We start from the raw sequence: 27844 nt of genomic DNA, 5'->3' as shown, positions 1-27844 counted from the left end.
GGATTTTATTCAAGGAGGAAGAAATTACTTTTAGCTATTTTTAGTGTCCTATAGTCATAGTAGTCAGAAATAAAAATTTTCTTTCAAATTCTGTCAAAAGCATAAAAAGTGTGGCTATGATCTTGTGGAAGATGAAGCTTTAGGTCTTAAGTGGGAATACATTTTTTTATTATTCATTGTAAATATGTCAAATTACATCAAGAGTTACAAAGATGGTCTTTTATATCCGAAGGGGTCAAGTTACATTAAGAAATCATGACTAAGATTGCATGGGCACAAATTTGTAGGTGCCTTGAGTCAGTTTACATGTCAAATCATGATCAGTCATGACATCAACAAAAATACAATGGTCAAGAGTATGATTGTTGCACTTTTTCCAAGTGTTACACTTTGGTCATTCAAGTTCAAATCGTAATTATCCCCATCAAGTCTGCTCTTAGCCACCTCGGGAGGTTAATTGCACAGTTATCCTCATATAAGATCTCTCAACTCTTCATTTTTCCCATCAAAATCTTGTTGTGTGGTCATTTTTGGTTACTATGAAAAGGAGGCAGGGGAGTGTTGTGATTGTAGATAGTGCTTCGTTTTTCTCAACACAGTGGTCAAATCGCTCCCATAGGTGCAAACTCCAGTTTTATTCAGTACCTTGGTTTTAAATGATTACCCAATTGCATGCATGAGCTAAGAAAATAACATAGAAACTTGCAAGATACCAAATTTCACCATCACATCGCTTTCTACCATTCATTGCACTTTTTCTATTCATTGTACTTTCTCTATTTGCTACGCTTCTCTGTGTGTTGAATATTTGTGCTTACCTTTGACAAACTATAATTTTTTTTGACTTGAAACCTCCATATGCAAATTCTTCCATGCCATTAAACTAAATTGAAGCTCCTTACCATAATTTTGTGTGCCTTAGAGGTGTTTGAAGCTTGCTTTCTCATGTATTGTGCTTCTGGCGTTGTGCCTACCTTTGAATTTTTTGCCACCAAAACGAAACATGTACTAGTTGTCTTGGCATTTTCAGGAGCTAATTTATGCTAATTGGTCTGTTTTATAGGGTTTTCTTCTTAATTATCATCAAAGGCTTAATTTTGAGCCCTTTTTATTATTTCCCTCACAATTGTCACACAAATTAAGTTTGCATTAAAACCCTAGAGTATCCCCTAGAGAAAAAAAAAGCATGTCAATTCAAGAGGGAAGAAAACACAAGGGAGGTGCTATTGTCAGATTTGAACTTGAAGAAATAACATCCATCAATGTAGACCCAACTATCAGAGTTTCCTTTGAGCAGCTGGGATGTATCATATTTAGTGAAAAAATTCAAGGGTATATAGTACAACTCACTAAGGAGTTTGCCATGAACTTTAATGGGTTGGAGGCTAAGGTTGGAGCGCTCAACTTTCAAATTATAGAGGTCACAATATCAACTGCAATAAATATTCCTCTTTAGGGAGAGCAATGGTTCAAGGGCATTCTCCTTGATATTGCCCATTATAAAGATTTTTTGAAGCTTGAGTATAGAGACAAGGATTATGGGTCCATTGTTCATAAATAAATTTACTTGAAAATCACAAAAAGGTTTTGCAAGCCATTCATAAGTATTTTAAATGTGTGTAGGTTTGGAAGGATATATTAATACCATTTTAGAATCTTGATGCATTTTACAAGTGAGAACCTCTTTAATTTCCCCTTCTATCTATTTAGGAGTCTTAGCAAGATGGTAGAAAAAGTGGAGGGAAAACAACGCTAGGTGGAACCTAGCCTTTTCCACTTTTCCTTAACTAAGTTTTTAGTATTGGAGGAGTTAAATAAAATAAATCAATCGTGGCATTCATTTGTAGATTCTTCAAACCTGGTGGATGATGTGCCAACTAGTTCCTTGAGAAATAAGGAAACACCCTCAATAGTGGAAAAATACATTCAATCACCAACTGGAAGTTTAGTGAAGAGGCCCTAAGCTATAATGCAGTCAATAGAAAAAAAGAGGAAAGAAATTTCATTTTTCTCCAGAAGTGGTGGATCTCCGTAAAAAGCCTCTCACTAGGTCTGCTGCAAAAAGATTTCCCTTGGAGAAGACATTTGAAACCATGGAAACCATACCAGAAGATTAAGTTGTTGATGATAAATTCAAAGAGATTGAACAATTACAAGAACAAATAAATAAGGCCCATTTGGTAATTTCATAGTTGCAACAAGACAATAGGAAATTAAAGAAGGCTATTCTAGAAAAGACAACTGAACCTAGTGAATATGTTCCAATGGTTAAAGCTACACCAGCTGGGACCAAATCCAAGGGAAAGGAAAAGGTATTGAAAAAATATATTAAAAAGGCAGAAGTTCCAGAAACTAGAGTTACCATATCCTCATCCAAAAAGCTACAAATCCAAGAGCATAAGACAATGCGAGGAGAGGAAAGGATAGGGATAGATGAGGGGAAGCGCACCTTTAATAGGTTGAGAATGCAATTGAAGAAATCTCACAGTGAGATTGTCGAGCTCAAGTAGTAAGATGAAATGGCTAGGAAAAAGATGAATGAGATTTTGGATTTGTATGAGCCAGCTATGGAGAATGCAAAGTATATGTTGAAGAGGTCTATTCCACTACATAGGAAAATGAAAAACATATGCAGGATGAATATTTTTATGAGGAAAGAATTAAGATCCACCAAACAGTAATTGAAAGAGGTGTAGGAGAAAGATAGAGGCAAGTTTGACCTGTTGGCTGAGGCAGTGAAAGTTTGAATGCTGGAAGGGGTGAAATAACAAAGTTTTGATTTTTGACTTTTGCCTAAATTATGCTTGTTTATGGGGTTGATGTTCTAGGTGATAATGTTTTGCATAAAGTCCCTCTTGCAACCATATTTAGTCAGAATTATGAAGTTGTTTTTGAAGAAGCAACTTTCACAGCATTATGTGCCCTAGTTAGCATTAGGGTTAGAGTTTTTGATGTGGAGATGAATATTTTGCATTTTTGGTGATGGAAGGCTTGAAAGGGGTATGTGGCATGATTATTATAGTGTTATAATCATCAAAAACATGTGAATCTTTTTAAAGAGACCTCACTGTCACTCAAACCATGAAAAAAGATGGTATTGCGTTTTTTCAACTGGAGCTATGCTTTTTCAACTGGCACTGCGTTTTTGACTATGGATGAAATTGTCGAAGTTGGAGGATTTGTGTGGTGAAAGAAATATTATAAGGGAAAAATTATCCATGTACAAAATTTTTCACACATGATGGAGTCACCAAGAAGCTCAATAATCGACTAGAGACATCTCAACCATGGAGCACTATGTTTTCATACTACTTTTTTGTATTTCTAGAGAATTAGGAGGTTGCGCAGCGCTGATGCTGCGCTTCTAAACAATCATATTTTTGACCAATTTAACCAAGTAAAAATATTCTGAAGTTTGTTTTTATGGTACTAATAATTATAATAAATCATTTAGTGATTCATGGGCTCGATTTGGGTTCATGATTTAAAGTAAAATTTCCTAGAAAATATCTAGTTAAGCAATTCTTGGTTTTCAGAAGTTAGTTCTATTTTCATTGCATAAGTTAGAAACGTAAATCCTAATGAGTAATTTGACCCCTAGCAGTGGGAAATGACTCATTTTAGACTATTTATGATGTGAATGTAATTGAGTAAAGGGTTTGTTGGGTTCAGGATAAAGGACATTTTGTACTACACTCTTTTGATATATTTTACAGTGAATGAAAGATAGAGGTGGAATTTATAAGGATTCTTGTGTCAGTTTTCTTTGGAGATGTGTCTTATTTATTTGTAAGTTATCTTCCATGAAAATCATGCTTTGAAATGTATCCTCTTGTGTTAAATTTTAGGTATGTTCTATGTTTAGAGAAATTTATTTCAATTTCACAGTTAGCTCAATATCTTTTCCAGATTAGCAATCACGTCAACATTAAATTAAATTGCAAATAGAACATAAACATAAATCGCAGAAGGCAATCCAAGACAAGAGGACACAAGATGTGACACTAGCCAGGGACAAACCCCAATGTGGGGAAACCCTTGATCAATTCTTCTTATATGTTCTTCAATAGTTCATCAAAGAGAGAGAGAGATAATACGTTTATAATAGAAGTAAACACTTTGACTTATTTAGATAAGAGCATAGATCATCTCTAAGAAGATGATACATGAGATCAGTTGGAGAAATGCTACTTCAACTGATTCTCCAAGGTGACTCCATGAACTATCGTTGTGCTGCATTTCGTCATCATGCTACACCTCACCGTGCTGCAGCATGCTGCACCCATCATCACTATGCTGCATCTCATTACGCTTCATTAATCATGACTGTACCCATCATTGTACTGCATTATGTGCCATTGCTGCACCATGTTGTCATACTGACCTATGTGCTGGATGCATCTTGCTTGCTTGTTGTCCCTAGCTTGCTTTTTGTCCCTAGCATGCTTGTTGTCCTTTGCATGCTTGCTGTAACATTGCATGCTTGGTGTATTTTTTGCTAAGTACCATACACCTGTCCCAATGTTAGTTAGTTGTCCCTTGCATGTTGCTCTCCTTCGGAGACAAATGCTCTAGTTGTTCCAGTAGTTCCTGGCAGTTCCCAACATTTCGTCATCATGCTGCACCATGCTGCACCCATCATCACTCTGGTGCATCTCATCATTCTTCATTAATCATGATTGTACCCATCACTATAGTGCATTATGTGCCATTGCTGCACCATGTTGTCATACTGACCTATGTGTTGGCTGCAACTTGCTTGCTTGTTGTCCTTAGCATGCTTGTTGTCCTTTGCATGCTTGCTGTTGCATGCTAGCTCTCCTTTGCATGCTAGATTTAATATTGCATGCTTGGTGTATTTGCTGCTAAGTACCATACAACTGTCCCAATGTTAGTTAGTTGTCCCTTGTATGCTGCTCTCCTTCGGAGACAGATGCTCTGGCTGTTCTGGCAGTTCCGACAGTTCTCAGCAGTTCCGACAGTTCCGAAAATTCTAGCTGTTCTCGGCAGTTCCGACAGTTCCAGCATTCCAGCTGTTCCCGGCAGTTCCAGCAGTTCCAACAATTCCGACTGTTCTCGGCAGTTCCAACAGTTCCGGATTTTTTGCGGTAGTTTCGACAGTTTCGACTTTTTCCCTCTGTGGCAGCTTTCCCAGCTATTCCAGTAGTTCTTGCCAGTTCCAGTAGTTCCGACATTTCTGGTAGTTCCACCAATTCCGGCTATTCCCGACAGTTCTGGAAGTTCCCAGCAGTTCCGACAGCTCTAGCTTTTTCGGCAGTTTCGGCAATACCGGCTATTCTCGGTAGTTCTGGTAGTTCCAGAAATTCCGGCAGTTCTGGAAATTCCCGGCAGTTCCGACAGTTTTAGCAATTCCTAGCAGTTCCAACAGTTCCAACAATTTCGGTAATTCCCGATAGTTCCGGCTTTTCCCGGCAGTTCCAGCTTCTGCCCTCTAGATTAGGGCAGTGTTATCCCTTAGGATCTCTCCTCCTACTAAAACCCAAAGATAAGTAGAGAGGAAGAGATCCCAAGTGTGTTGAAAATGACTTGAAGGCCACCTCTATTTATACTAAAACATTGAGCACAAGTGGGGTTTATTTGGTTGCTGGCCGACCTTGACGAATTGTCCCATAACACAAATAAATTCATATCTTCATGAATACTTATCGGAATTAGATGATCTTTAGATCAATCCTACACCTCTCGATGAGAGGGATCCAAGAAAAATATCAGCTTCCATTAATAAGATGACCCACATGGAGTTTGACCCTAGTTCAACTAGGGAGAACTCCATCCACTGATCCATATGTCCGACTGTACTATCTCTGCCATCAGTGCCCTGCACTGCTATGCTCTGTTGAGCTCTACTTTGCTCCGCTCTGCTGAACCATGAAGAAGAAGAATTGATTGAGAATGTCTCATACCATTCTCTATTGACCCGAAGTCAATTTCATCTTTAGAGAGTGTGTCACATCATTCTTACTGACCTGAAGTCAGTTTTATTGATCCTAGATCAATATCACAAGAAAGTGTCTCAAACTACTCATACTGATCCCAGATCAGTTTCATTGATCCCAGATATGTTTCATTGATCCCAGATCAATGGAGGTCATCCTAGCATAGGGACTATGGTAGATAAAACGATGCGCCCATTGATAGTACTACTATGGTCCTTAACCCCATTTCCCTGCTCATTGATCAAATGAGAAGTACTTCCCATGAGTCTTGTTGACCACTACATGTCAACTTCCCATAACAGTACACTTCCTTTTCTTCGCAAAAGGGATAGCGCTTGATTGACGTGTCCGTGCCATTCGACAGTCATCATCGACTTGATCAGTTTATGTTGTAAACCCAGTCTGCATGTATAAATTGTAAATAATATTAGCAGAGCTGAGTCATGTATGTAAATTGCCTGGGTGGACCTAATTTTTTAGTGATAATCTACGTTCCGGAAGGTTTTTTGTCTCACCGATTCATGATTGGCAGAGTTTTCCTTCAGCCTAACCCCAAAGCCGGAATGAAATTTGTCATTAGAGTCTTAGGGGAATCCTAGTGCGTTGATCTGCTAGATTATAGTTGTGTCGCAGAACTGGGTGGTCTATGAGGGTCTATGTCAAATGGGTTTTCCCCCTTGAAATGTAAAATTGTAAAGTCATGATGTAAAGTGTCTTGGGGGTTAGAAAATGTTTTAATCCCTTCATAAGTCCTAAGTCCTAGGTCCTAGGTGATTTTTCCAAAGGCTAAGTTCAAGGATCCAAAAATAAAAATTAAAAAAAATAATTAATTAAAAAATAGATAAAAATAATAATAAAATTTAAAAATTTTAAAAATAATTAAAAAATTAAAAATTAAAAAAATTAAAATTTTAAAAATAAATAAAAAATTAAAAATAATAAAATAATAATAAGTCAAATTTTTGAGTAAATAAATGCAGAATTTTAATTTTTTAATATATTAAAATGCATTTAAAAATTCGACGTATGAGATTAAAAGAAATCTTGATCCTCATCGACGGTCGAGATTAGTTTGACATGGATCACTCGAACTAGCTGTTGGGAAATTTTCCTTTAAATAGGGTGCTAGGGGTCATTTGAGATCAGATTGGATCTGAGAATCTGGTGCTAAAGGAAGCTCTCTTGTAGTCATTTCCTGTGCAATAAAGAAAGACTTTGGGGTTAAAAATCTTGCTGGTGTTACTCTTCTGAAAGTGCTGTAAGATGTTTTATTTTTCTGCATAATTTTATTTTTAGCTATTGATCTTAGCTTGATGAAGATTGATTCAGGCACAGGTATCTTGTCTGATCTTTGGGGTTTGAATGATAGTTTAGATTTATGAAATATAATGGCAGGTATCTCCATTTGATCTGGATTCCACTATTGTTTTGTCCCTCTATGTTATTGTTTGATTATAGGCTGTGCAGGAAATCCTTTTTTTAGATTACCGGGCGTTCGGGGAAGTTCTCGGCTGAACCAGCCAACTCCCGGATTGCGTTTTCTGAAAAAGCCCAGCTAATTTTAAACCCGGGCTTATCATCTGAAATTTTTTATGAATGCATGCAGGGTTTTTCTAGAGTATCTTACATTAAATTAAAATTATGAAAATATTTGTGGCATAACGAGAAATCTGGCTATTTTAGACCCTGCAATCTGTAAATACTGTAATTATTTAGTTGTTTTTTTAGGGTTTTAGTTTCCTTTTCTGCACATATTATTTTTGGGTGTTTGTTTTTCCATTACAGGTTGCAGGGTTTCTGAAGATTTCCAAGGTTTATCTAAGTTGTTTTGCTGTCCAAGGGTTTGATCAGCGCCTTGCTATTGCATCAGAACGATCTTTTGCAGGGGTGTTATTTCTGCAATCCAGGGTTTTCAGGTTTTTATTTGAAGAAGAATCTTCAGGGATTTCATTGATAAATCCGAGCCAGAAGATCTCAAATTATTCCGCTCTCCATACTTCTCAGCTGTCACGCTGCTACAGTCCTGGCTCTGCTATTCTTTACATATCCCTCTCCACGCATATGCTTCTGCCTGCACGTTGCCATATCCTGCCCTCTACATCTTCATCTTAGCTCCAACCTGCACAAGCTTGCTCCTCAAACGCACTCACTCTTCCCTCACTAGCACAACAGCCAAAACCAAAGATTTGATATGCGTAAATATATATGCGCAAACCTGTAAGCAAAGCCGCCGTCAAAACCCCAGGCCTGCGCACACCAATCACGCATAAAGGGCTCAATTTCGTTTTTTTTTTATACTGCTGTTCGATTTCAAGGTTAACGTAAGTTTTAGCTAAGCGCTGTAGCATATAGTTTTAGTTTTTTCATTTAAGTTTTAGTTAAGCGCTGATATATTCAAATCATTCTAGTTTTCTTTTTTTGGATTTTTATTTGTATATAGTTATGTAGTTTAGAATTAGACTTTTTTTATGTTCATATTTGTTTCATTTAAAAAGTATAAAAAAAATCATCAAAAGTTTTCTTTTACGTTTGCATTTAGATAAGCTTTAGATTTTCATTTTTTTATAATGTGTATATATTAATTCATTGTTACATTATTATTTTGATTTTTAGGCTAGGATAGATCTTTATTTAGTTTAAATATGAGTTTAGTTTAGGTTTTAGATTTGAACTTTTGTTTAGCTTTTAGAATTAAATTTTCAGTTTTAGATTTTAATTTTAATTAGATTTCATTTAGTTGTTTTTTTTTTTTTTTTTTTTTTTTTTAAATAAAAAAATAAAAAAAATAATATATATATATATTTTTTTAGGAAAAACCTGCGAACTCCCTCTCTTTTTTTAAATTTAAGTTCATTTATATATATTTAACACTTGTCTTTTTAAATTTCATTTTCATTTAGCTTAGATTTAAATTCTTGTTTAAGTTTTGATTAATTTTTTTTTTTTTTTTTTCCTTTTAGACTTTAGATTAGATTCTATTTTTTTAGGATTTAATTTTGACTTAAAATTTTATAAAAAATAAATAAAGATAAAAAAATAAAATAAAATCATAAAAATTATAAAACTTTAAAAAGCATAAAGAGTTTCTTTTCTTATAGTTTAGATTAAATTTTGTTTGAAGTAAATAAAAATAAAAAGTTCAATTTTTTTTTTAATGAAGAATAGTTGAAGTTTAGATTTTAATTCAGATTTTATTTTCTATAGTTTAGTTTAGTTTTATTTTTATATATCAAAAATCAAATAAAAAATAAAAAATTTCATAAAAGATAAAAAGTTCCTTTTTGTTAGACTTTAGTTAAGATTTTAGTTTTTGTTTGAATTTTAGATTAAAAAAAAAAAAAATTTATGGTTTTAGATCAGATTTTAATTTAGGATTTCAACTTTGTTCAATTTTGAATTTTTTTAGCTTAGAATCATAAAAAAATTTAAAAATTAAAATATTTTGAAAAGGCTTAGCTAAAAATTGAAAAATCATTTTGTTGTCTTTTTGTGGTATTTTTCTATAGCTAAATGCACTTAATGTTTATTTATAAGTTGGCTATATGAAAGTGGTAGCCGGTTAGCATTTAATTTTTATGATCATTTAAAACATTTAATTTTGAAGTTTAATTGCTGGATCATCGTTAAGGCGTTGTGCATTTGTTGAAAATCTTACATCATTTGGGTTATTTGATGATAAATGATTGTTAATCATGGAATTATAAAGTTTATATTTCTGCAGCTTTTGATAAACAATCGTTGAATCATTAGCTCCATAAGGCACTGGTCTATTAACTTAATAAAATCAATTAAGTGCTTGTTTTCCCTCGTGTCTCCCAACCCAACTGGTCCACAGTTGGTCATCCATTGTCCCATAGGGTTTACCCCCCTTAGCTGCGGGAGACAAGCTTAAATGGAGAGATCGAGGATCAGGGTGACAACCCTCGGTCTGAGCGTTGTCGTGACAATCTGTGCGACAACATTTTTTGGCGCCGTTGCCGGGGACAGAGTTTTTCTGTCCCTGGTGTTTCAACGACATTCATCTTCTCATTTTTCATCATTCTTTCATCTTTCTTATCTCTCATTTGAGTTGGCAGATTCAACATTTTTGGTTATCATTTGGATCTTTTATTGCCTTATCTTTCGTCATATCAGCGAGTACTCTTCAGTTTGTTTCTTGTTTGGGTGACAACTCCATTTCTTTTCATTTATTTTCCCAGACAAGAAGCCTCTTTCATATCAGCTTGTTGGTTGCTTTTTGGATCCTAGAATTTGACTCATTGTTCAAGTGGCGACTCCACTTCTTTCATTTATTAATTTTCTTGAGCAAAGATCTCGTTCTATCATCCATTTGGTCCCTCGTTATTCATCATGGATTATTCATTTAAACCATGTAATTTTACTGATGATCTCCATGATATTCGGGAAGTGGCCATTTCTAAATTACCTTTGTTCTCAAGTGGTGATTCAGTCGCTGTTAAAAGACATCTAGGCTTGTTTACTTGTATAATGATCATATATTGTAGACCCCCTCAGTATAATCATGAAGATGTCAAAATGCGTCTTTTTGTCCTTTCTTTAGAGGTTGATGCTTTGAATTGGTTTAACAATTGTCCTACGGATTCTTTCACTTATTTACAAGACATCATCAATGCTTTTAAAGATAGATATGGTAATCCAGATTGCTTGCCTTTTGCCCCTAAGATTGTGCAACAGAATGAAAGTAATCTTATGAAAGGTTCAGTTGTCGGTGAAAGATTCCAAGACAATTCTTCATGTCAGAATGTGCCATCCACCTGTACCATTATAGATCAAATCCATGATAGTGGAAAAGCAGAGACAAATGACAATGAAAAGGAAAGTCAAAAGAAAATTATAAAGAACTAATGCTGCTGGTAAAAAAATATGGAGATCAATCAAACTAATTATGCCAATGATGTGAGAACTTTATGCACCCACCTGGAAAAATGTAATAGGGAGATGGAGATCATGCAAAATCAACATGCTAAGGAAATTGAGGCCATGAAGATTAATCATGACACATAAATTAGTTTTATGCAAAGCAAGTTATCAGGTTTAGAGGAAAATATGACGACCATGAAAGCTAATCATGATAGGGAAATTAATTTTATGCAAAAAAAGTGAAGAAATGACTATCATGAGATTCGATCATAATAATCAGTTGGCTACCATGCAAGAAAATCATAAGGAAGAAATAAACTCTATGCAGTATTGCTTGATGAACATAAAGGAAAAGAACGATAAAGTAATAAAAGATATGGAAGAAGACCATGCCAGGCAAATCAGTGCTATAAAGGTTGAACACTCTAGTCAGATAGATGCCATTAAAATACAGGTTCAGAAGTTTCAACAATGGTCAGAGGATGAGAGAAACCAGGGAACATCAATAGACCAGGAGCCTCCTTATCTGTTACAGCAAGCTCCATCATATTATGAGGTCCTTTGTTCCATTGAAAAGTGGATAATTGAAGATGACCTGGATAAAAGGGAAATTAATAATCAGGTTGATGCTCACACGGTTAATTGTTATGAAACCAGCTCAAGAAAAGATAGAAAAGATAGATCAACGCCTTAGACTTCAACCTCTTCGAGGGGGAAACCTCCTTTACATTAAAAATGAAAAGACCTCCTTTCTATATATAGGAGTCTAAGGGGTCATAACATAATCAAAGCCGACATAACAATAATAATGTAAGGGCACAATAATAATATTAGTGGGTTTTTATGGGGCACAATAGTAACAATATGGGCACTACATGGGTACATTAATATAATAAGTGGGTTGTACTAATAACGATAAGGGGTTACACTAGTAGTATAGGGGCCTAACATGGGAGGGGCATGTTAGGCCCCTATACTACTAGTGTAACCCCTTATCGTTATTAGTACAACCCACTTATTATATTGATGTACCCATGTAGTGCCCATATTGTTACTATTGTGCTCCATAGAAGCCCACTATTGTTATTATTGTGCCCTTAAATTATTATTGTTATGTCGGCTCTGATATCAAATGTTATGGAACCAGCTCAAGAAAAAGATAGAAAAGATAGGTCAACGCCTTAAAATTCAGCCTCTTCGAGGGGGCAACTTCCTTTACATTACATAAATGAACAATTCTTGGATGATACAAATGAAAAGACCTCCTTTCTATATATAGGAGTCTAAGGGGTCATAATATAATCAAAGCCGACATAACAATAATAATGTAAGGGCACAATAATAATAATAGTGAGTTTCTATGGGGCAAAATAGTAACAATATGGGCACTACATGGGTACATCAATATAATAAGTGGGTTGTACTAATAAGAATAAGGGGTTACACTAGTAGTATAGGGGCCTAACATTAATCCACTAGTCATTGAAGATCAAGTTATAACTCATGACACCTATGAGATTGGTCCATCATCTTTGACAGGGCAGATGCAGGATGAAGAAAGACATGTCACGCATATCTTACATACTTCATCTGAGAGCTTTGAAACAAAAAGTTCCACATCATCAGTAATACAGCCTGCCACAAAAAAAAAGCGCAAGAGAAATAAAATGAGAAGAAGATTTGATGCATCAGACGGCCGCGAGCAGCTTGACTTTCTGATAGGAAAAAATCCTACCATATGCAGAATTGGACATGGCACATCTGACAAGCAGCCGATAGATTTGCCTGAAAGTAGGCAAATGCTCAGTATACACTATATTGAACACATCTGATGCCACGGGGCATCCTTTGTATTGTATTTCTAACATTACTCCTTGTCATTTCAACATTTTTTCTGTTTTAGAATTAGATTTACTTTCTTGGTTAATAAATGAAGAGCTTATACCTTTCATGTGCTTAAATGTTTTATGATGACTTTTGGATGGACGCTACTTATTTCTGTTGTGTGTTGCATGGATGTAGACTCTGGATTCTCATATTCCTACAATGCAGCAAAGTGTCCCCAAGTGGAGCCAGATGTTGACCACTACATGTCAACTTCCCATAGCAGTACACCCCCTTTTCTTCGCAAAAGGGATAGCGCTTGATTGATGTGTCTGTTCCATTCGACAATCATCGTCGACTTGATCAATTTATGTTGTAAACCCAATCTGCATGTGTAAATTGTAAATAATCTTAGCAGAGCTAAGTCATGTATGTAAATTGCGTGGGCCGACCTAATTTTCTAGTGATAATCTACGTTCCGGAAGGTTTTTTGTCTCACCGATCCATGATCGGCAGAGTTTTCCTTCAGCTTAACCCCAATGCCAGAATGAATTTTGTCATTAGAATCTTAGGGGAATCCTAGTGTGTTGATCTGCTAGATTATAGTTGTGTCGTAGAACTGGGTGGTCTATGAGGGTCTATGTCAAATGGGTTTTCCCCCTTGAAATGTAAAATTGTAAAAGTCATGATGTAAAGTGTCTTGAGGGTTAGAAAATCTTTTAATCCCCTCATAAGTCCTAAGTCCTAGGTCCTAGGTGATTTTTCCAAAGGCTAAGTTCAAGGATCCAAAAATAAAAATTAAAAAAAATAATTAGATAAAAATAATAATAAAATTTAAATTTTTTAAAAATAATTAAAAAAAATAAAATAAAATTTTAAAAATAAATAAAAAATTAAAAAATAATAAAATAATAATAAGTCAAAATTTTGAGTAAATAAATGCATAATTTTAATTTTTTAATATATTAAAATGCATTTAAAAATTCGATGGATGAGATTAAAAGAAATCTTGATCCTCATCGACGGTCGAGATTAGTTTGATATGGATCACTCGAATTAGCTGTTGGGATTTTTTCCTTTAAATAGGGTGCTAGGGTTCATTTGAGACCAGATTGGATCTGAAAATCTGGTGCTAAAGGAAGCTCTCTCGTAGTCATTTCTTGTGCAATAAAGAAAGACTTTGGGGTTAAAAATCTTGCTGGTGTTACTCTTCTGAAAGTGCTGTAAGATGTTTTATTTTTCTGCATAATTTTATTTTCAGCTATTGATTTTAGCTTGATGAAAATTGATTCAGGCACAGGTATCTTGTCTGATCTCTGGGGTTTGAATGATAGTTTAGATTTCTGAAATATAATGGCAGGTATCTCCATTTGGTCTGGATTCCACTATTGTTTTCTCCCTCTATGTTAATGTTTGATTATAGGCTGTGCAGGAAATCCTTTTTTTAGATTATCGGGCATTCAGGGAAGTTCTTGGCTGAACTAGCCAACTCCCAGATTGCGTTTTCTGAAAGAGCCCAGCGAGTTTTAATCCCGGGCTTATCATCTGAAATTTTTTATGAATGCTTGCATGGTTTTTCTAGAGTATCTCACATTAAATTAAAACTCTGAAAATATTTGTGGCATAATGAGAAATCTGACTATTTTAGAGCCTGCAATCTGTAAATACTGTAATTATTTAGTTGGTATTTTTAGGGTTTTAGTTTCCTTTTCTGCACATTATTTTTGGGTGTTTGTTTTTCCATTACAGGTTGCAGGGTTTCTGAAGATTTCCGAGGTTTATCTAAGCTGTTTTGCTGTCCAAGGGTTTGATCAGCTCCTTGCTATTGCATCAGAACAATCTCTTGCAGGGGTGTTATTTCTGCAATCCAGGGTTTTCAGATTTTTATCTGAAGAAGAATCTGCAGGGATTTCATTGATAAATTTGAGCCAGAAGATCTCAAATTATTCCGCTCTCCATACTTCTCAGTCGTCACGCTGCTACGGTCCTGGCTCTGCTATTCTTTACATATCCATCTCCACGCATATGCTTCTGCCTGCACGTTGCCATATCCTGCTCTCTGCATCTTCATCTTAGCTCCAACCTACACAAGCTTGCTCCTCAAACGCACTCACTCTTCCCTCACTAGCAAAACAACCAAAACCAAAGATTTGATATGCTTAAATATATATGCACAAACCTGTAAGCAAAGTCGCTATCGAAACCCCAGGTCTGCGCACACCAATCACGCATAAAAGGCTCAATTTTGATTTTTTTTATACCGCTGTTCGATTTCAAGGTTAACGTAAGTTTAGCTAAGTGCTGTAGCATATAGTTTTTTTATATAGTTTTAATTTTTTCATTTAAGTTTTAGTTAAGTGCTGGTCTTAGATATATTCGAATCATTCTAGTTTTTTTTTTTTTAGATTTTTATTTGTATATAGTTATTTAGTTTAGAATTAGACTTTTTTTAGGTTCAGATTTGTTTCATTTAAAAAGTATAAAAAAATCATCAAAAGTTTTCTTTTACGTTTGCATTTAGATAAGCTTCAGATTTTCATTTTACATTAATTTATTGTTAGATTATTATTTTGATTTTTAGGCGGATAGATCTTTATTTAGTTTAAATATGAGTTTAGTTTAGGTTTTAGATTTCTAGTTTAGCTTTTAGAATTAAATTTTGAATTTAGAATTTTAATTTTAATTAGATTTCATTTAGTTTTTTTGTTTTTGTTTTGTTTTTTTTTTTTTTTAAATTTAAAAAATAAAAAAAATAATATTTAGTTTCTTTTTTCAATTTCAGTTCATTTGTATATATTTAACGCTTGTATTTTTAAATTTCATTTTCATTTAGCTTAGATTTAAATTCTTGTTTAAGTTTTGATATATATATATATATATATAGTTTAAGACTTTGGATCAGATTTTATTTTCTTAGGTTGACTTAACATTTTATAGAAAAATAAAATAAAATAAAATAAAATAAAATCATAAAAATTATAAAACTTTAAAAAGCATAAAGAGTTTCTTTTCTTATGGTTTAGATTTTGATTAAATTTAGTTTAGATTTAATTTTGTTTGAAGTAAATAAAAATAAAAATTTTAATTTTTTTTTTTTTTTTTTGCAGAAAAGTTGAAGTTTAGATTTTATTTCAGATTTTATTTCTATAGGTTAGTTTAGTTTTATTTTTATATATCAAAAATGAAATAAAAAATAAAAAATTTCAGATAAAAAGTTCCTTTTTGTTAGACTTTAGTTTTGTTTAAATTTTAGATTTAAAAATAAAAATAAATAAATAAATAAATAAAATAAAAATTATTTTATGGTTTTAGATCAGATTTTAATTTAGGATTTCAACTTTGTTCAATTTTGAATTTTTTTAGCTTAGAATCATAAAAAATATTTAAAAATTAAAATATTTTGAAAAGGCTTAGTTAAAAATTGAAAAATCATTTTGTTGTCTTTTGGTGGTATTTTTCTATAGCTAAATGCACTTAATGTTTATTTATAAGTTGGCTATATGAAAGTGGTAGCCGGTCAACATTTAAATTTTATGATCATTTAAAGCATTTAATTTTGAAGTTTAATTGCTGGATCATTGTTAAGGCGTTGTGCATTTGTTGAAAATCTTACATCATTTGGGTTATTTGATGATAAATGATTGTTAATCATGGAATTATAAAGTTTATGTTTCTGCAGCTTTCAATAAACAATCGTCTAATCATTAGCTCCATAAGGCACTGGTCTATTAACTTAATAAAATCAATTAACTACTTGTTTCCCCCCGTGTCTCCCAACCCAACTGGTCCACAGTTGGTCATCCATTGTCCCATAGGGTCTACCCCCCTTAGCTGCGGGAGACAGGCTTAAATGGAGAGATCGGGGATCAGGGTGACAGCCCCTGGTCTGAGCGTTGTCGTGACAATCTGTGCAACAACAAGTCCCAGACTTCATGGGTAGGATGCATCGATAGGAGAACTAATCATCTTGTCCATAGGAGAATGAATCATATTGCTCCACAGTCGCCACGGGAGAACTAATCATCTCGGCCCATAGGAGAACTGATCATCCTATTTCACAGTTGCCACAAGAGAACTAATCATCCCAGCCCACAGGAGAACTAATCATCCTGTTCCACAGTTGCCACGGGAAAACTAATCATCCCGACCTACAGGAAAACTAATCATCTTGTTCCACAATTGCCACGAGAGAACTACTCATCCTAGCCCACAGGAGTACTAATCATCTTGTTTCACAGTTTCCATAGGGTATCACAGGGTAAGGTTGAACCTATCATCCTATACATAGTGTACCACCAGGGGAGGGTGAGTCACCCTATGGTCGTATGTTGCTCCAGTAAGTACCCCAAGCCCCTTAGAGCTCTCAGAGCTCAATGAATGCAACATGCAGGACCCTTATAAGAAGGTCTCTTAATGACTCCAAGTCGCTCGAGAAAGTCACAGATTTGACCTTTCCCCAGGTTTTGACAAAATGTCTCAGTATCAATGCGATGGAGCCTCCTCGCTCATCGACATACCATATCCCAGATAAGGCAGTATCTGATGTCTATCTGCTGGAGCGATCATCAAATACGGGATTCCTCAATAATTGAATCCACCCTCTGGTTGTCACAAAGAATCACAGTGGTATTCATCATGTGTACAAACAACTCACTAAAGAGCTTCCACAACTAGGCAGCTTCATACAAGATCATACTCGTAGCTATGTATTCAGTCTCGACAGTGCTTATAGAAACTGACTTCTGCTTCCTACTCATCCATGATATCGAAGCAAAACCTAAAGAGAACCAGTGCTGAGAAGTGATCTAGTGATCCTCCACACTGCTTTCCCAGTTAGCATTCAAATAATCATGCAGCTTCATATTTCTGGCAGTGTATCTCAATCCATGAGAGATTATGCCCCAAAGATATCTTAGAAGATTCATAGCACTAATCCAATGAGGCTCAACCAAATATGAGCTCACCATGCTAACTGCAAAACGTATGTCCAGACGGAAGTTCACCAAGAACATCAATGCAAATGAGTTTATGGAACTCAGAGGCATTTCCCAAATCTGGTCCAGCATCATCACCATATAACTTATGAAAGTTAAGATCCTCAAGGTAGTCACAAGCTTGTAGTTTACCATTCCACATCCAGAATCCAACTCCCTCTTACTTCTGCAAGTGAGAGGGTCTGCACCTGTTTGAAATAGGTCGTCCTCAGAAGGTGGTGGTATGTGAGGTCTATCATCCACAACCTTCAAATAATGGTTTGGATCAGCTTCAGTCTTAGTGAATCTCAGCTTCATCTAATAGCTATCAATCCTCTCATACTACGCCCGGGGAATTTTGCTTCAAGCCATAGAGGGCTTTCTTCCACTTGCATATGTGAGATTCTTGATCATGAATCTCAAACCCCTTGGGTTATTCCAAACCTGTGGACTTGCTACATGAGGGGAATGGTCCCCTTGTAATATTTTCCTTCGGTACATCTCAGACATGTACTTTCATGCTCTTTTTGAATTCAGGCATCCCTGTCACCATCTAACTCATAGACCTCTGGTGTTATGTGTCAATGGACATGGTCCCTAGTGGACTTCCTGCAACTTGATACAACCTTGAACTCAAAAACATCTTTGAAAATTCTATTTTCAAACACATACCTTTCCATTGATGAGTGCCACCCTGTAACCTTTGACTTCCATTGCTGAAATGGACACTAGTTTCTTCTTGCGATCAAGAACATAAAGGAGATTATGTAAATGAATCGAGTTACCCTCATTCAATTGAGGGGTAACATTCCCTACACCTTTTCTGAGATAGGTGGCATCAGATCCAAGTATAATCCCACGATTGTTTCCATCTCTACCAAATTAAAGAGTGCACCCTACTATCCGATGAAGTGCCTTGAAGCACTACAATCAATAAGATAGATTCCCAAAGAATCTAAAGGAGAGGGCCAATACAAGATAATGCTTCTTTATCTTATCAAAAACAAAATTTGATTATTCATCCCCGGGGTTCCTTGCTTTCTTTGAATAGTCTGCCATTTCCTTGATGACCTGCATTACCTGTCATTCCTTTGATCATTGAAGATTTCCCTAGAATGATTGTTATCTTCATCAAGAGATGTGTTTTTGCCATTCAAACACTCCTTCGCATAATGACCGAACTTATTGCAACAAAGGCATCTACCTTTCCTTCCACCCTTAGATTTGGACTTCCCGAAGAAGTGATCTTTAGGTAGGCCATCAGAAACTTCCGCTGCGCCATTCTGATAATATTCTCTACTTTAACTTCACCCTCGGTGAATTTGAAGAGGGATGAGGAATCCACTGATCCTTTTGTCCTTTCCCAACTGTCCTTTCCCAACCATCTTTGGTGATTTATCTTTCACTCTTGCTTGGGCATTGTCTTCACCTCAGCTCTAATACCATGTTAAATTTTAGGTATGTTCTATGCTTAGAGCGATTTATTTCAATTTTCACAGTTAGCTCAATATTTTTTCTAGATTAGCAATCACATCAACATTAAAGTAAACTGAAGATAGAACATAAACATAAATCATAGAAGACAAGCCAAGAAAAGAGGACACAAGATGTGGCGCTAGCTAGGGACAAACCCCAATGTGGGGAAACCCTTGATCAATTCTTCTTGTATGTTCTTCAATATTTCAACACAGAGAGAGAGAGAGATAGTATGTTTACAACAGAAGTAAACACTTTGAATTATCTAGAAAAGAGCATAGATCATCTCTAAGAAGATGATACATGAGATCAGTTGAAGACATGCTGCTTCAACTGATTCTCCAAGGTGACTCCACCTATCGTTGTGCTGCATTTCGACTTCATGCTGCACCTCACCATGATACACCATGCTGCACCCATCATCACTATGTTGCATCTCATCATGCTTCATTAATCATGTCTGTACCCATCACTGTACTGCATTATGTGCCATTGCTACACCATGTTTTCATACTGACCTATGTGTTGGCTGCATCTTGCTTGCTTGTTGTCCCTAGCTTGCTTGTTGTCCCTAGCATGCTTGTTGTCCTTTGCATGCTTGCTATTGCATGCTAGTTGTCCCTTGCATGCTAGTTGTAACATGATAGATATCCCTTGCATGCTAGCTATAATATTGCATGCTTGGTGTATTTGCTGCTAAGTACCATACAACTGTCCCAATGTTAGTTAGCTTTCCCTTGCATGCTGCTCTCCTTTGGAGATAGATGCTCTGGCTATTTTGGAAGTTCTTGGCATTTCCGAGAGTTTTGGTTGTTCCCGGCAGTTCCGATAGTTCCTGGAAGTTCCGACAGTTCTGACAATTCCAGCTATTCCTGATAGTTCCGGCAGTTCCAACAATTTCAGCTGTTCCTGACAGTTCCGGTAGTTCAAGCAATTCCGGTTGTTCCTGGTAATTCCAACAGTTCCAGCTTTTCGTGGCAGTTTCGAATTTTTCCCTCTGCGTTAGCTTTCCCGGAAGTTCTGGTAGTTCCTGGCTATTCCAGGCAGTTCCAGAAGTTCCAGCAGTTCTGCCAAATCTGGCTATTCTCGGCAGTTCCTGACAGTTCCAACAATTTTGGCTATTCGTGGCAGTTTCGTCTTTTCCGGCAATTTCGGCAGTTTCAGTTATTCTTGGTAGTTCCGGTAGTTCTAGAAATTTTGGCTATTCCGGTAGTTCCGACAATTCCCGATAGTTCTGAAAGTTTCTCCAATTCCAACAATTCCCGATAGTTCCGACAGTTCCGGCTTTTCCCTACAGTTCCGGTAGTTCCTAGCAGTTCCGACAGTTCGCAATAGTTTCGGCTTCTGCCCCTAGATTAGGGCAGCGTTATCCCTTAGGATCTCTCCTCCTACTAAAAACCAAAGACAAGTAGAGAGGAAGATATCCCAAGTGTGTTGAAAATGACTTGAAGGCCACCTATATTTATACTAAAACGTTGAACACAAGTGGGGTTTATTTGGTTGCTAGACAACCTTGACGAATTGTCCCATAACACAAATAAATTCATATCTCCATGAATACTTATAGGAATTGGATGATCTTTAGATCAATCCTACACCTCTCGATGAGAGGGACACAAGAAAAATATCAGCTTCCATTAATAAGATGACCCACATGGAGTTTTGCCCTAGTTTCCAATTTTAACATCTTGTTTAGTTAAACTAGTATTTTGATTCGTAATTCACTCCAAACAATGCTTTGTTTTAGTTTGTTAGACATCTATGTTTTCTGCTAAAATGATAGTTAGGATTCATCTTGATGTTTGATGCTCTTTTGTCATTTTCGTCTTCGAATAACCATTCTACAACGAATTCAAACTGAAAAACTCCAAAGAGAATACCTACCTTGCCCCTATTGAAGCTCGTCTTTCTCTTCATTTCATCACTAGAAAACATAGCCAGGTAGACAATGACTCCATGCCTAATGGATCTGTCTCCTTTCCTACTAGGAAATATATGAAAATTAATACCCTACTAAGCACCATAATTAGCCTAAAGTCAGATAGTTGAACATTCTAGATAGATATAACCCTCTCTAAATATAGAAGGCATAGATTCTAGATTTCAAGTGGTTTTGTTGTTATCTCTGTTTTTTCTCTCCTCAACCTAGGTAAATTACAGAGTGCTAACATCCTGGCACCATTGCCGAGGAGCAAAATCTTTTCCTTGGAAAAAAATCTATAATTAGAGACAAGATCTAGTTTCTGAGGGTGACAAAGAACTAGAGACCAACGTGATGAATATTTACCCAGCTATTAGTGATTTTAAGATCAACTGAAATTAATTTTTTGTAAGGAAATATGGTTTCTAGGAAAGTATACACTAGGCATCATCTAGATCCTAACCCACCTAAAGTTTTGGAAAGTCCAGAGAATTTGTTTTGAAAGAAGAAGCCTACAAAAGAAACCAAGATCAGTGTCATAGAAATATCCCTGTCTCTACCTAAAAAAATTGATTCAATAGACCACATTCAGTTTGATTTGAGGTTCGAACAAAGTCTTTTTAGATCCAAATCAGAAGGTAGTTTGGTAGACACAATGTTTGATCAGTCAAAGTTGCAATCTTCTATTTATTTTCAAAAGGAAGGTGTATTAGAAGCAGATCAAGATATCTGGGCTCAATTCCATAAGCTTGAAAATCTTGTCCATCAGCTCCAAGAAGCTACCACTAAGTCCTCCAAAATACTCCATTCTGTCCCAACTATCTCTCTCTCACCATTTTCTGCTCCATTGAACATTTCACTGATTTCTGCCCCTACTGTATCAACTGTTTTTACTCCTCCTACATCAGCCACTCAAATATCAGCCCCTTTACCTTCTTCCTCTTCATTTCAGACTCCACAAACCTGTACCAGTTCATCTCATTTAGTCATGGCTGCTCGTTATGCACCATTGAATTTGCAGGGCCCACTCCATGATTTTCCACTAAACTATGGTCAAAGATTGCCTCAGTTTGATGGTACAGGGGTTTTGACAACACAACAACATGTTGACAAACTAAATGATTTTATAGATTTGGAAGAGGTGGACCATGAGGATGCCAAGATAAGGCTTTTTGCTCAGAGTTTTTCAAGAGAAGTCAAGAAATGGTTCAGAAGTTTTTCTGCTGCAAGTATTGCCAATTTCCAACAACTTGAACAAAGCTTTCTTTCTAGGTGGGAAGTAAAAAAGAACCCTCTTCAAATATTGGCTGAGTATGACAATTTAAGGAGAGCACCAGGTGAATCAGTTTAGGATTTTTCAGCGAGATTCAACAAAGTCTACAATTCAATACCAACTAAACAAAAGCCCCCTCCAGTATTGGATCTGATTCACTACCCAGATAGTTTTTATGCAGAACTTGCATATTAGTTGAGGGAAAGAAATCCAACCGCTTTGAAGGATATGAAGGAAAATGCGTTTCGAGTAGAGGCCAATTTGTTGAACAAGAAGGCCAAAATGAAGGCTAAAAAATGAGGAGCTAAAGAGGAGGATTTATCTGTTGGAAATACTTGGGGGGATGAATCAATATTTTTTTCTTTAATTGTTCTAGTGATTGCCAAAAACATATATAGATATGTATATGTATACATAGAACACAGAAATCAACAGCTAGAATTAATGCTTTTATTAAAACACAACACAACACAGTGCAATGAAATAAATACAATATAAGTATATATCCGATTGTGATTAGTTGTCAAGCTCCAAATTAGACTTCAGTGAGGCTTCAACCTCTAGAGCACCAACTCTATTTTGTAGTGGTTCTGCACTTAGGAGCACCTACTCCCAAGGACTTCAGTCCTATTTAGTTCTGAGGCTCTGTTGTAGCCAGCAACACCCCCCCTTATTCAATTAAGGATCAACCATGATGCTTAATGAATGGGGACCCTTAGTTAATTTTTAGGAAAAGCAAGAGTTTCTTTTTGAAGTCACAATCATACGCTTAGAAAAAGCCTCTTGGATATTTTAAAGCCTAAGTCTATGATAAAAGAGAAAACTTTTAAGGTCGCGTTGCAAAAGGATAGGAAACACCTTCATTTCCCTTTTTATGCGCAGCATCCTCGTGTTAATAATGACATCGCATCGCAAATTAGTAACGCTCATAAAGAAAAACTTAAAGATTCGCCGATCTGCGATAATGCCGATCGCTAGATCGCATATCGCAGAAATGAGCCAGGCGAGATTTGGTGAACATCAAATTCCTGCAATCTGCGATATTGCGATCACTGCGATGCCACATCGATGCGAATTGCGACGGTGCGATTTGCGATCACGCGACATGCGAGGGTACGTCAACAAATCATAAACCACCTTAGTATGAATCCTTTGGGCGCGCCATTCAAAGAAAAGCCACTTAGTATAATCTGACCCGAAATCATGCGCTTTTAATGATAGTAAATGAATTAGTTGTCAGTTATTAAATGGATTAAAGATGCGTGCCTTGGTAGAGATTTGCTTCACATAAGGTGGCATATTTGATTTATCTCTTGCATTTAAAACTCTCCCATCACCTTTCTGGATCAGTCATTTCCATTTCACTCGTAATCTGCAGGAACAAAATGCGAAGACGACTCAGACAGAAATGCAAAGCGAAATGGGAAAGAAGAACAAAGCTCAAAGCTCCGAAGCAAGAGAGAAGACCAAGGAGATGGCACCCCTGTACACAGACACAGCCTGCAACAAAGACGCAGGGATATCAACATGGGACGGTATGTACAGGCTGCTAGAGGAAGAAAAACCTAGAATAATGAAGGTGACTATTGTCGCGGGCGCACCACGCTCTTCTGAGGCGTCCTTGGAGGACCTAGCATGTTCATTCCTTCACAGAATAGCGGCAAGACCCAAAATTCTACCATACACAGATATGATCAAGTGGATATTGGATGATGCAGAATTGAAGGGCAGACAATTCAAAGTTCATGGACATGGGCTCGTAGGATCGTTTGCTGCCCAAGATCTGAAGCTTATGTATCATCTTCCTGAACTGCAAGCGACCTATAATGCAGAATTTGTTAAGAAGTTCGCGGTAGAGAATCCAGATCTATCAGACACCACTAAAGAATGGTCTAGAAGAGACGAGCCGCTAAAAAAGGATAAAAACGGTATGTACAGCACTGGTTCCCTCACCTCTCCATATTGTTTTGCTGCGGCTATGCTCTGTAGGTTATTTGGTATGCCCGATATCAACAAGTTTTCATCTGAATGGCTGCCATTAATTGAGGCTGCCACTAACTCTGACATCCTAGATTGGGCCAAAATCCTTTCAGATACTCTATACACGGCTGTTCTCAATTACCGGTCTAAGAGATCCTTCTCTCAAAGGGTCTATCCTCCTTTTTATCTGTCTGCCTATATTATGGATTCTATTTGTCTTGTATCTGATTTTCCTGCTATGGGTTGGAAATGGACTACCCAAGACCCATTACCCATCTATGTTTATCATAAAATCTTATGGGATTCCCAGTTTGCCCCTCATTTTTACCAGATTTGCCATGGGGTTATTTTGCCCCTATATAGAATGATATACGATAAGGACCCCCCAAGGTGCTCCCCCGAGGCCCAAATTGACATCATCCCCATCGCAAGATGGTTTGGGGAAGAATGGTTTACTTACATTACACTTTTTTGGAAGCACTGTACCTCTGCATGTCCTACCCCTATATATCCCTGATAAACTTTTGGCCCGGGAAATCGCTTATCAAACCTGTTCTGAAGGCGGCTTGACCAAGGACCTAAAGGACAAGAAGAAGGCCATTTGGCCTCAATTTCCTGTCACTTGTGGGGCCTTCTCTTTGTTCGATGTAGGACACGCTTTTGGCGAGGTGGAGAATGTGACGTGTCTTCAATTATTTAAGTTTCCAGCGAGGCCATTCGACCCAAATAATGTGGCCCAAGAATTCACAACGAACGTCAAGATAAGAGTGTTCTCTGGAAAGAAAGATCTGTTTGATGATCTCTTTCAGAGTAAGAGATCTCTCAAAGAAATTTTGCAGGAAGCTCAGTCGAGGTTGTCTTCAGGTGACCTCCAGAGATTCACGTTATACAGAGAAAGAAGGCTGGCTAGTATTCCACTAGAGAGGCTGTGAATACCTACTAGAGAATCGACTCCGAGCATCAGCCTCAGTGAAAACTCCAGCACTTCCAGGTCTAAGTCCAACGCCGCACAAGAAGTATCTGAGCATCCTGAAGAGTTTGGACACGAGCAAGGAAAAAACGAAGAAACGACCAAAGACACAGCTCAGTCGAGTGCAATGTCTCAGCAGCAAGTTATCGCCTCACCACCAAGAGATGTCCCCCCTTCTGTCATCGAAGCACCACTTGTCACGACAGAGCTAGATAAAGATTGGGAAACCTTCAATGAATTGATCAATCTTGAAGGGCAAGTCCTGAAAACACCTGTGAGCAATACACAGGTGGTGCAAGAAGTCGTTTCGACCATGGTCAGTAGCGCCACAGAAGCTGAACGCCTTCCTATCGCTCCAACCTCAGAACTTCTACTTAACGTAGAAGAAATCCCCCCACTGGATGTATTCTACAGTCCCCAACACAAAGCAGTCGTAAGGAGATAGAGAAAGAAGAGAAAGCTTGAGAATGCACTGTCTCAAAATGCTGAACATTTGGACGTCTTGTGGAAAGACCCAAATAATAATCCAACCGAAAATCTCACGAAGCTGTCTCATATTGCAGGAGCATATGCTTCTGCAACTATTGACAAGGCCTCTGAAGTTCAACAACTTTTAAAGGAACAAGAAAATCATATACAATTGCTACAACAACAGTTGCAACAAGCCAACGCGAACACTGAAGCTTCCAGATAGCTCGAAAAGCTACAAGAAGACTTTCAACAGATGCAGATAGGCTATCAAAAAAGTCTTGAAGAAAAAGAAAAACAACTGCAGACGGTGCAAGAAATGCATAAAGATGAGCCTAAGCTGGCAGAGTTTATTTCAGAATCCATCGACTTGAACGAGTAACTACTGTAGCAACAAGAAGAGTTGGGACGTAAAATATCACAGTGGAGGCACTTTTGTGAGCTGAGCGACAAAATCACCAGTCAGGTGGTGGAATTGCAGAGTGACTATGATCAGAATGAAAAGAGGGTGACATAATATCTGACTTGGCAAGATGATGAGGAAGGGAAAAAAGCAGGGGCACCCAGGATTAATGAAAATCATAAGGAGCTGCTCTTTAATAAATGGGATGAACAAATCACGCAGGCAGAGCAAGCAGCAGAGACAATGGCGACACAGGCGAGCGTTCTTATCGACTGTGTAAATGAAAATTTACACAGGGCCAATTTAATTACGGAGACCACCCCGGGGTACCTACCAAACAAGTTGCAACTGGAGACAGAATGGAGGCAGAAAGCGCAGGCAAAAGGGAAAGCAATCCAAGAATTGGCTAGGCTGAATTGGGAAGGTTACTGGACGTACTTGGTTAAACCGCACAGCCAATGGATGACCGTGAAGTGCATTACGAACGCAGCCGAGAAGGTAGCGCCAGCTCTCATAGATGCCGTTTTCGCAGCCCAGCTCAGCGCAGAAATCAGCCAGCCGACTCTTCTCAAGCCTATGCTGGACACTTGCAACTTCAAAGATCAAGTTCACAAGTGATTTCATTTAGAATGTTGTTTTTTCCTTTTTAACTAAATTATAAAAAGGACGGTCGTTTGAAAACTGTATCCTAAAATTTTGTAATGATACTATTATTAGAATTAGGAAGTAGTATTTTAACCCTTCTCATTGCATTGGAGAAGGGTCCAGAAATTTGTCAAAAACTTGTCCTCGGAACATGCACTTCTGCACCCTCAGAGGAGGTTTTGATAAATGGAAGGATCGAGATTTATTTATGTTTGCATTTTAATGTCTGCTACTGATGTTGCATTTCTGTACTCTTGGTAGATGTTAGAAGTAAGTAGAGATAAATCGTTATTGCTTGAAGTTTGTGAGTGAAAATCAGTCATTAATGGTACTTTTATCTCTTGGCGAATTTCTGCTTATATTCTTAAAGTGATATGTAGTTTTAGTTGTTTATATGTTAATGTATGGATGTTTGGGTTACCATTTGGCACTTCTGTACAGTGGAATCATTTGTTTATGCTTGACATATGAATGACTTATTATGCGATATGCTATTCACAACCGTTTTTCCTAACTTTTTATGCAGAATGGTTCATCTTAATTGATTTATATTCTTATGATAGCTGAATCATCTTTATTACCAGTTATTGTTTGAAATCTTTTTAGATCGCATGATAGAAGAGTTATATCCTGGGTTAGTGTAGATTAGATGTGTTGTTTTCATTAGATTACAATAGCATAGATTTAGTTTATAAGTTAGATTTGAGTTAGCTCTAAATTACTTCCAGAATCGACATAATCAAACTCTACACACACACCCCTTTAAATTGGGAAGTTGGTCCCATTATCCCCAGTCGGATCCGCTACACCAAACGGGAAAGGAGCCGCCAACCAGGTTCCGGACCGGGTGGGTATCCCCCTTGTTGTTGACCCGATTTCGGGGCCCTCAACAGGCTCCAACCTCTTGGTCTCCAACCCATCCTTGGTATAAACTGGTATGTTGCCAATCTTTGTTTAGCTAAAATTCTCCTTCATTTCTACTCTCCATCTCTGCTGCCTCTGTTGCTTCTGCTACCTCACACTTTGGTTCTTCACCACACCAACAGTGCCAATGATTCTCCGTTTTTACTGTT

The sequence above is a fragment of the Pinus tabuliformis genome, chromosome 4_1 (assembly GCF_031772625.1).
Source record: "Pinus tabuliformis cultivar Carrire ecotype Pingquan chromosome 4_1, CPIR1, whole genome shotgun sequence".
Lineage (NCBI taxonomy): Eukaryota > Viridiplantae > Streptophyta > Pinopsida > Pinales > Pinaceae > Pinus > Pinus tabuliformis.
Note: the sequence above shows the minus strand (reverse complement) of the source record.